Below are 10,825 nucleotides of genomic sequence, written 5' to 3' on the forward strand. Positions count from 1 at the left end.
CACTCTGTGATTCCATTTATGAGAAATTCTAGAACAGGAAAACCAATCTATAGTGACAAAGCAGATCAGTGTTTGCATGGACCTGGGTGGGAGTGGACCTGAAAGCAAAGGGGCTGCAGGTAAGGGATCCAGGGAAATTTGGGGAAGTAATGCAACATTCTATATCTTGACCGTGGTGGTGGTTACAATGGCAGACTGTTGTCACAACTCATTGAATTATACACATAACATGGTTGCATTTTATTGCATGTGAATTTTACCTAAATTTGATTTAAAAAAGAAAAAAATATTGAATTTAATTTCTGAAATTATCTTGAGAATTCTGACTCTTGCCTTCAGCTTGCGTATCCTCTTCAGAAAACTGAATGCTACAGTAGTAAGGCAAAAAATTTTGACTATTAATGTTCAAACATGGCTTGTGTTGTCTTCAGTTCATTGCACCATAGATAAATGTCTGATAAATGTTAGAAAGTCTTGAACTGTACTGTGATTTGGTACTTGTTTTGAATTGTTACACATAAGCTGGCCTCATTTTTATATATTTATTTTCATATATTTACTTATCTAGGCACAAGGTTCTAAAGTAATATTTCTTTTGTCTGCTCCAGCCATTCTATCCTTGGGACTATTTTCCTGACCCACCTTTACCTGCTTTTCATTAAGCTTTCCATAGTCCTGGATTTAAATGCCATGTAATAATACAAGTCCAGCTTGGAAGTAACTATATACCAACTTAAGTGAGGATTGGTCATTAAATTATCCCAAATATAAGCTGCCAACACAACTCAAGAGATGGAGACTGGCATCTGGTGGCCAGCTGTTCAGACTCTTCTTAAAAAAACAGACCTCAAAAGCCTTGCAGAAGAAACAAAGTGTGCAGGTGGCATCACTTAACTTGATGACATGACTCACTATGCTTTAGAAACTGTGTCCCCAAGAGTTTTCCATTTGAGCTATTAAAATGTCAAAGGAGAAAGTGGCTGATGGTGGGTGCTGAGGGATCTGGTTCAGTGTTTTCAGCAGGACTCAAGTCCTATAGTTGGAAGAGATCCACACCATTACTGAGCTCAGCTGCCCTCCAGGCCTGAGTTGGGACCTCGTAGAAAGTTGTCAACAACAGAGTTCCTCCAGGCCACCTGTTCTTGGCCCACTCTGATGCTACCAGCTTTCCTGGCTTTTGCTCACTGACTTAGATCCAGCTCTTCATCCAGCCCTGTGGACTGAGAACAGAGCCTGGGGCCACCAGGGCTGGGATGATTTCCAAGAAATAGTTTCCAGGTATTTCACACCTCCTTTTGTAAGCTCCTCCTTACACCTCACTCCTGCCTCTAGAGCCATCCTCAAACAGAAGGATCATAGAGTTATTTTACCAGCCAAGGTTTTTCAAAAACTGAGGCTCAGAGCTAGTACATGATATTCCCAATGACAGCTGCTGATGCCAGGTTGAGAACCCGTGTTCTCTAGATCCTGAACTTTCTTTCAAGGTAAGTGTTCTTTACCTTACACGCAGATTCAGCAGTGTGCCTACATAACCCCAGGGTGAGGTTTGAATGATTTCAGAGGAAAGGCCCCTGATCCAAAAATAGCTCCTTAAAAATGCTATTTGAGTGCTTTCTATTTGAATTGACTCCCACAAGTTGCAAGTCACTCTGGAAGGATTTTCTGAGCCTCCTAGACCAGGTTAGAACCCCTCACTATCACTCTGAGCTGTTAGCTCCTGGAATGCCCTGTCTGTTAATTGTTAATATCCCACTCCAGTGAAGACAGGGATTATAGTCTGTCTTGTTCACCAATGGACAAGCCTGTCACACACTAGCAAGTCACTGACTAAATACTGAACTGATTAGTCCTTCTATCAGTCGTTTGTGCTTCAGCAAAAATGAGGTTAATAACAGAGTTGCTTTTCTAATAATAAAAAACCCAGCCTCTCTAAATGTATAGGAGTATGATTTGGAGGAAGGAGAGAGGGAGGAAGCATGTTTGACCTTTAAGCAGAAGTTGAGGTTCAAATACCAGAGGGTCTGTGCTCTCGTTGTGTAACCTGGCAGAACCCTGAGGCTCTCTGAGTCTCAGCTTCTTGATCCTCAGAAGGGAAGTATCCGTTACCAGACACAAGCTGTTTGAAGAATTAAATGAAATAATGCAAGTGCAATCTAGAATAAGCTGTATTTGTTAACCAAATTGTGATGGTCTCTTGTGCCATACATTTTAAGAACTGACAGTGTGAATCACAACTTTAAACAGTCTAAAAGAGTGCTTCTCAAGCTGTAATGTTGTGCATAGAAATAACTGGTGTGGTAGGCAGAATTCAAAGATGACCTCCCAGCCTCCCAAAGATGTCCCACTCTGTGATAATTGTAAGTTACAATAAGACATAAATATTTGGTCTTCATCCCGGTTACTGGCACAGAGCTTCTAAAACCTTTGGAATTTCCTAAGTGACAGGAATGATGAAAGTGTCTTGATATTCGTAACAAACCCCTTTCAAATACATCTGAGTTTATGTTAATGAGGTGACTTTTGGAAAGCACCTAATGATGGGACTGGTTGTTAGGGGAACCAATCATGTGACTGGAGGGTTGGAACTCTCAGTCCCACCCCCTGACCTCCCAGGAGAGGAGAGGGACTGAAGGTTGCATCAATCTCCAATGGCCAATGACTTAATCAATCATTCCTATATAATGAAGCCTCCATAAAACTCGAAAGAATGAGGTTTGGAGAGCTTCCTGGTTGATGAACACAGTGGGTAGCACACCTGGAAAGGGCATGGAAGCTCTGTGCCCCGTTCTACATAACTTGCCCTATGCATCTCTTTCATCTGGCTGTTCTTGAGTTATAACCTTTCCTAATAAGCCAGTAATCTAGTGAATAAAATATTTCTCTGAGTTCTATGAGCTGCTCTAGCAAATTAATTGAACCCAAGGAGGAGGAGGTCTTAGGGATCTCCGATCTATAGCCAGTTGGTCAGAAGCACAGGTGACAAAGTGGACTTGTGATTGGGATCTAAAGGGTGGAGGTGCAGTTTCGTAAGGCTGAACTTTTAACCTGTGGGATCTGACGCGATCTCCAGGTAGACAGTGTCAGAATTGAGTTAAATTTGTGGGACACCTGGTCAGTGTTTGCTGAGAATTGGAGAATAGCTTGGTGATGTTGGAAAAAAAACATGTCATACACCTTAATCCCTGGAACCTGTGAACGTGGTGAGAGATCACTTTGATGATTGTGTTTCATAATATGGCGCCGTTGACTTTAAGAGAGGGAGATTATCTGGATGGGCCTTGTCTGATCACATGGGCCCTTTAAAGCAGAGCTTCCTCTGGCTGTTTGGTGGCCACACTGGATGTTAGGTTCCAAGGAAGTGAAGGATTCAACATATTGTTGCTGCTCTGAATTTGGAAGAGGCCATGTGAGAAGCACTGTGAATGCTGGTGGCCTCTAGAGACAGAGAGGACCCCAGCTCACAGCTAGCAAAGAAGCAAGGATCTCAGTCAGACAACCACAAGGAAACGAATTCTGCTGAAATCTGAATGAGCTTGAAGCAAATTCTTCCTCAGGACCCTCAGGTAAGAGTGGCCTGGCCAATACCTTGATTTTGGGCTCATAGTAATCTGAGTATGAAATTTTCCTCCAGCTCACCCCTCCCTAACTTCTGACCTACAGAACTGTGAGCTAATAAATGAGTGTTGTTTTCAGTCACTAAGTTTGTGGTAATTTGTTATGTAGAAATAGAAAACAAATATACCTGAAGCTCTTGATAAAATGACACTTCAGATTAAGTAAGTCTTGCATGGAGCCTGAGATTCTGCATTTCCAGCAAGCTCTGAAGGTGGTGTCAATGCTGGTGGTCTGGAGATTAAATTGGGAAGCAAGACCCTAAAGAACATACGCATTACAGTAAAGTTGGTCAAACTCTTTTTTCTGCCAACATTATGCCATTTACGAAATAAATGAATTCTTACTATTTAGATAGCCATATTTTTTTTTTTTTACTGACAGTCTTTTTCCTAGGATCATTGTTGTAGTTTGCCTATTTTACAAATTCAGTTGTCTCTCCAGAGTGTAATGTGCTGAAATGGAGAGAGCAAGGGCTTTGGGCGGCCTTCATGTAGGGTCAACTTCTGCCTCCCTCTTCATTAGTGGTATGGCCATGGATAAATTATCTAATGTCCGGGAACTTCAGTTTCCCCACGCTGATGGGCCTCTACAGCCTTTCTCACAGGGGATGATGGTTAATCTTGTGTCTCAACTTGGTGAGGCTGTGGTGCCAGTTGTTTGTTCAAATACCAGTCTAGATGCTGCTGGAAAGGGATTTTGTAGATAAGATTAACATCTACTCAGTTGACTTTTAAGTAAGGGAGACTAGCTTTGATAATATGGGTGGCCTCATCCAATCAGTTGACGGCCTTCAGAGGAAAAACTAAGGTTTTCTAGAGAAAAAGAAATTTTGCTCCAGATTGTAACGTAGAAATTCCGACAGAATTTCCATGTTGCCAGCCTGCCCTACAGATGTTGGATTTGGCAGTCCCCAATCACGTGAGCCAATTCCTTAAAAAAAAAATTATACATATATATGTGTGTGTATATCTATATATAGAGAAAAAAATATATACTTTCATATATATCTACATATATATAAATACACACACACGTATGTATCTCCTTTGGCTCTGATTCTCTGGAGAACACTGATACACAGGGGTTAAGGGGAATCTTGGCACACTGGAGGCATTAATAAATTTTTATTATTATTTTTAATCTGTATCTCTCCATGGTGTTGTAAAATAGAGGGAAAAAATTTGTGACAGGATTCATACATATGGATTCCCATATTTCATCCTTCTTATTTACTTGGTCATATCTATTGGCGATGTGCCTAATGCTTTTTCCTATTCCAAGGGTGGGTGGTGGTGGAGATTCAGCAGGTTTCAAAAGTTACAGATGATGGAGATGATTATCATTGACAGAAACAGCCAAATTGGGGATCAAGTTATAATCCTTCTGCGGAGGGAACCTGAAAGCAGTTGCTGGGGGCGATGGGCAGGAAGGAAGCACTTCTCCTGAAATCACACCAGGACCACAATGACCATGGTGCTAGTGTCTCCCCTTTGAAGTCATGTCTCAGATATCCACATCTGCATTCCAATGGGCTCATCAACAGCTCTTGCAGACTGAAGAAACCAAGGGTTGGTTGGAACTTCTGAATGTGGAGAGAAGAATCACTTCATGTAAGAGGAAATCGGAAGTGCCCAGATTGAAAAATAGCAGTAATCTTGTGTATTGTATAGTTTTTACAGCGTAACAGGTGATTTCACTTCCATTATCTTATCTAAATTTTACAAGTAGAATACTTTTATCTCCGTTTAGATATGAAGGCATGGAGGAGCTAAGACTTGGGGTTTCTCTATGCAAGCTTTCTCAACAAGCCAAATGCAGAGCCCAATCTGTCTGGTCTTAGGAACAGTCCCTTTTCCTCTACAGTAGCCATCTTGCTATGCTATAGGTGCGTACCAACAGGTTGCAAAAATCACTGGGATCTAGGGTAACAGAAACTCTTCTTAGATCTTTCCTCCTGTGGTGAGTGGAGAAACGTAACAATTAGAGAGAAACTCTTGGGGCATGGAGCCCTTCAATGTTGGAGTCATTTTAAGGTGACTCAGGGCGGGAAGGAGAGGGTGGAGTTGGAACGGAGGATAGGGACTGGAAAATGCATAACAAAGCTAAGTTTATTAGTGCTTAAGAATGAGTTCAGTTATGTTAGGAGGAGGATTACGAATATTTAATGTGGACCAGGCAAGAATTTTCAGAAAGAAAATAATTCTCTTGGTGGTGAGGTACATTCAGTTTCACATAACCTGGAGAGCTCAAACTCTAATGCTTTTGGGGGCTAGGAAAATGAAGATAAGTAAGTGAGCTGGCTGTTCACAGGACAGTGGAGAGTCAAGGCTACTCTGGAGAACTGGAGAGTCTGGCCAAACAAGACATATGCAGTCCAAGTTTTTGAGGACACTAGTTTCCTATCCCAATCTCTAGCACCAAATAGTTACAAGCTCCCCAGTCATAAGGTAAGAGCTCATGTCTGCTCTTCCTGGGGATATTGGAAGACAGCCAGCTGGAGCTCAGCTCTTTCCTTTAAGTGGGAAAAGGAGACAAACCTATGACATTGAGTGGATGACCATTGCTGCAGAATTTTGCCCAAGATGAGAAGGAATCCCAGGGGACTGAGGCTTAAGCAGTGAAAGCTCATTACCTCCATGGTTTCAAAGAGTGGAGTGGCTTAACCAGGCCAAGGGTTCAACTCCTGACTCTTTCTCCTCCCCCTCCATTCAGCGCCCCAGATTCTGATCTCCAACTTTCTCCAGCTTTGGCACAATTTTCTAAACTCTTTTGGATTTAAGCCTTTATTGGTGTCAGTGTACACTTGGGCCTGGGGAAGGTAGTAGAGGCAGTGTCCTGAATAGATGTCTGATATTCTCCTTCTGTACTGGCTTGAATAGCATCCCCCCAAAATTCGTGTCCAGCCAGAACCTCAGAATGTGACTTTTTTTTGGAAATAGGCTCTTTGCAAATGTAAGGATCTTAAGTCAAGGATCTTGAGATAAGGAGATCAAACTGGATTATCCATGTGGGCCTTAACTCCAATAACAAGTGTTCTTATAAAAGATACACAGAGAAGAGATATATAGAGAACAAGAGGAGGCCATGTGATGATGGAGGCAGAGATTGGAGTGATGTGGCTATGAGCCAAGGGATACCTGGAGCCACCAAAAGTTTGAAGAGGCAAGGAACAGATTCTCCTCTAGAACCTTAAGAGGGAGCGTGGTCCTGCTGACACCTTGGTCTCAGACTTCTGGTCTCCAGAACTGTGAGAGAATAAATGTCTGTTGTTTTAAGTCACCCAGTTATGGCAGCCCTAAAACGAACACACTTCCTTCGTGGTCCTCACAGCCAGCAGTCCTGAGCTCTGTCTGGATGTCTGGGCAGTAGGAGGCATCACCTGCTGAGAGATAAACCAACTGAAAGAACAGTGAGAAGAATTCCCTCTCAAACCGTCTGTGTTCAAATAGCAACTCCACTGCTTGCTAGCTGTGTGACTTTGGGCAAGCCACTTCATACCACTGGGCTTCAGTTTCCTCATCCTCAAAAGGAGGACAATAGGAAGACTGCCTCATAGAATGGGTCAGGAGAGGCCAGGGTATGCTGCTGTAACAAACAACCCCCAGATCTCAGTGGTTTACAACAGCAGAGATTTATATCTCTCTGACACTCCATCTTCACAGTGGCTTGGCTGGGGGCTCTGCTCTGCCTTGTGAGAAGCTCATTGTTATAATTACCTAACTTGTTTTTATAAAGTTAAGAAAAGAAAAAACTGGACCTCTAGTTATCTATGTGACCTTGAGAAACACGCTTGATCTCTCTGAACCTCAGTATCTTTATCACGGAAATCAAGACTGTATTGTAGGGTTGAGGCAAGGATAAAATGTGTGAGAAACTGCTTCTTGATGGAGCAGTTGGCACCGTGGCAGTGAAAAGAGGGAAAAGAGGGCTCTGAGAGGGTCTGGCCATCAAATGTGTTCAGCCTGGAAGGTGCATGTATCACTTTTGCTTACAACTTGTTAGTCAGAACCTGTCCCATGACCTTGTGTGACCACAGGGGTTCAGGAAGTGCCTGGAAGGTAGACAGCTGAGAATATTGGTGAGCATACTTAGTGGCTAATTCATAGGGCAGTTGGGAGAATAAAATGAGTCAATACCGGTAACACCCTTAGAACAGTGCCTGACACAGGGTAAGTGCTCAGGGGTGTTTGTTAAATAAGCTTTTTCATTCCCGGAGCACACTCCTGTGGGACAGAAGAGTCAGGGGCTTGGCTGGTTGTGTTAAGGAACAGCGAAAAAGGCAATTCTAGCACTGCTTCTCCTGTGCCTGTGGTGCTGCCACAGGGTTATGAGGCTGCCTACCATGGGACCTGCGCCATGTTCTTCCCTTTTCTATGCCCTAAACTCCTCTCCCAATGCGATGGCAGAGTTAGGGAGCATGGCCTCTGGGGCCCCTCTCAAATGGGAGGCAGTTCAGGGTTCAGGCAGTGGACGAGGTCCTCAGACTCTTGGGGGAGGATATGAGATTTTGAAAGTTTTGTAAAGAAAACAGCGAGAAAAAAACCCGGAAGTCAGAGCTATCCTCAAGCAGAGAGGGAGCCCCCATGAGTGGCTAACTATTCACATTTGTACAGGTTTGCATTGGAGCCCAAGTCCAGAGAAGGCTGAAGTCTGAATTCCTGTGCAGACCGTGGACCACATCATCACAGGGTGGGCCTCCTGTGTTGCCTGACCTGGCTGGCTCTCCAAGGTGATTTGCCCTTTGGCCTATATTTGCTTTCAGTCAATAATGTCTTTGATTTCAAAAGTATTATTCACTGAATTTGAATACTTGTGTTCTCAATTTTTTTTCCCTAAGAATAACTTCTCTCCACTTATCTGAAGTCACGTGGATGTTGATCAATCACGATGGCTGTGCCTGTAAGATGAGAGGAGTGGGCTGCTGATCCAAAAGGGGGAGAGGCTCAAGTTCGTTTTCTCAAAAGAACTGCCAGAAGAAATCCCATTTTCATTAATCAAGGGACAACTACATGGCAGGTACTGTTCTAGGAGCTGGGGACTTGGCAGTGATCATGACAGCCCTTGTACCTTAGTCTTCTCCGCAGTGGCGGAGAGGGAGGTTGGGAGACACCAGCCTGTATGTGGAAGTCCATGAATTCATGTGGCATTCTATTTTCACTGTTGCAGAGAGCAGCCTATTAAACTCAAATTTGGCCAGAAGCTTGCGATTCTTTGGTAGGTTCATCCTGACATAACTATGATAAATTAGGGACCCCTTTGAACTTTTAAATAAGAAATATTAATCATTTATTTGTCTCTTTACTCATTTGGCAAATACTTACCAACTACCCACCTGGTAGCAGTCTCTGTCCTAGACACTAGACACAAGGATGCACAAAATAAACAAGGTTCTGCTCTCCCAGAATGGATGTTCCAAAGGTCAGAGGCATATCCTAAAGGGGAAGTGAACAAAGACCATATTCCAAGGATTCTTAGATGTGTATTTTTAAAGTTGCCATCATAAGAATAGAACTAAAAAATGTAGCACACTCACATATATACATACACACAATGTATCCTGGTACATGTTTACAACCAGATCCACAAACAAGCAAACAAGACCTTGCTTTGTAGCATTTACTGATTTTCATGGTGTAAATACTCCCCCTGCAGCCAATTCTAAGCTATCAGTGTGATGTCACCGAACATGGAGTGTGGAGTTGGGGACAGGTGCAATAAGTGTAACTAAACACCAAGAGCATAGATAATAGTAAAATGCAGCGAGGGGCTGGCCCCGTGGCCGAGTGGTTGGGTTCGCGCGCTCCGCTGCAGGCGGTCCAGTGTTTCGTTGGTTCGAATCCTGGGCGCGGACATGGCACTGCTCGTCAGGCCACGCTGAGGTGGCGTCCCACATGCCACAGCTAGAAGGACCCACAACAAAGAATATACAACTATGTACCGGGGGGCTTTGGGGAGAAAAAGGAAAAAAAATAAAATCTTAAAAAAAAAATAAAATAAAATAAAATGCAGCGAAACGACAAAGATGTAATGAGTTTTGCATGTTTATTACCTTTATTTTTAATATAATTTAATTTTAAGTTGATACAATTTAATTTTAATAATGGTTGTGTTAACAATGGGCTCACAGGAATTTAAAAATGAGATCTCCTGAGCCAGTGGGCTGTCGTTAACGTGCCACTGACATACATATATATGCATACATTTGCACATATAGATGCATATGCACATACATTTTGGGAATCGTGAGTGTGCACTGATGGAAACCTCTGACTCCAACCTGGGTGCTTGTTCTTGCCTCCCCGGTTCCATGTTTAAATTTCCCTTCTTCCTCAGTTTGAACCCTGGATCCCAACAACATCAATGACACATTACTCATTTGCTCAGTCCTGTGAGATAACCGAAGTAGTTTTAAAATTGCTTCACCCACACCACTGGGAAAAGCAAACCTGCCACGAGGAATTTAGTTGTCCCCAGTCCTCAACGCCACTCAAGACTAAAGGTACACAGTGACATACTGCGTCACGGTTATTGGGATCAGTCCCCATCAGTATGGTTTTCGTATTCATTTTAAACACATTTGGGTTTGCTTATTTTAGTTTGTTTTCTGTTTTAGGTTTTCTTTTTTCTGACCCGTTATTGTTGATTTATTTTAAAAATATATAGAACGTGAACTTGCTTCTGAAAGTCAAATCTATGCATTGGAGAAATGTCTCTCACTCCTGCATTCCTTCTACCCTGTTCACCCTCCCCCGACTTGAGTATTTTCTGCTTATCCTTCCTGCATTTCTTTTTTTAAAGATAATCAGATATATGTTTGTTTCTTACTTCCTCTTCTTTTTTATACAAAAAGACAGGCTTTTTACGTGTTGCTTTCATCATTTAACACTATTTTCTGGAATTCTCTCCATATCAATTCTTAGAGCTCCTCCTCATTCTTTTTTTCAGCTGCATAGTACTCCATTATATGTATATATTATATTTTATTCAACCAAGATCCTATATTGGACATTTAAGTAGTTTCTAATATTTTTAATTATAAATAAAGCAATAAGTAATGACATGCATATGTATTTCATACTCTTGGAAGTATATGTTCAGAGTAAATTCCTAAATTTGGGATTGCTGGGTTGATGGATAAATGCTTTATGCTAGGATTGTTTTTTCAGATATTACCAAGTTCCCCTCTCTAGGAGATGTATCATTCTGCATC

General features: G+C 42.3%; 1 long non-coding RNA gene across 1 annotated transcript in view; it reads left to right on the forward strand.

Moving 5' to 3' along the window:
* LOC123284788 (uncharacterized) overlaps nt 1-8,902 on the forward strand; it is an 88,583-nt gene extending 79,681 nt beyond the window's left edge. Inside the window, exons 3-4 of the long non-coding RNA XR_006526150.2 lie at nt 8,229-8,344; nt 8,453-8,902. This is a non-coding gene — a long non-coding RNA (uncharacterized lncRNA). The remainder of the gene's footprint in view (nt 1-8,228; nt 8,345-8,452) is intronic.
* The last annotated feature ends 1,923 nt before the right edge of the window (nt 8,903-10,825 follow it).

This window comes from Equus asinus, chromosome 3 (assembly GCF_041296235.1).
Source record: "Equus asinus isolate D_3611 breed Donkey chromosome 3, EquAss-T2T_v2, whole genome shotgun sequence".
Lineage (NCBI taxonomy): Eukaryota > Metazoa > Chordata > Mammalia > Perissodactyla > Equidae > Equus > Equus asinus.